Consider the following 314-nt stretch of genomic DNA (forward strand, 5'->3'; position numbering starts at 1 on the left):
ACGTTCAATTTAAAAAAAAGACATACCAAAGGGTCAGGGAAGAAATACAGAGAACAGGTACAACAAAATGATGATCTGAGCATACAGATGAAACAGTAACTGTAAACTAATATATCAGAGAAAAAGACTGCAGGTAAAGTTCCTACAAAAAGAGAGTACCACAAGTCAGAAGAGGTCTCTGACAACCCAGAAGCTTTAAGTACCCAGTACAGTGATGCTTATAAGTTTCAGCTGGAAGGCAGCCATATTCAGTTGGGAGGTCTGACAGAGACTGACCTTCCAAAGGTTAATGGAGTTATGACAGGTCTAAATGG

The sequence above is a fragment of the Grammomys surdaster genome, unplaced genomic scaffold (assembly GCF_004785775.1).
Source record: "Grammomys surdaster isolate TR1022 unplaced genomic scaffold, NIH_TR_1.0 170, whole genome shotgun sequence".
Taxonomy (NCBI): Eukaryota; Metazoa; Chordata; class Mammalia; order Rodentia; family Muridae; genus Grammomys; species Grammomys surdaster.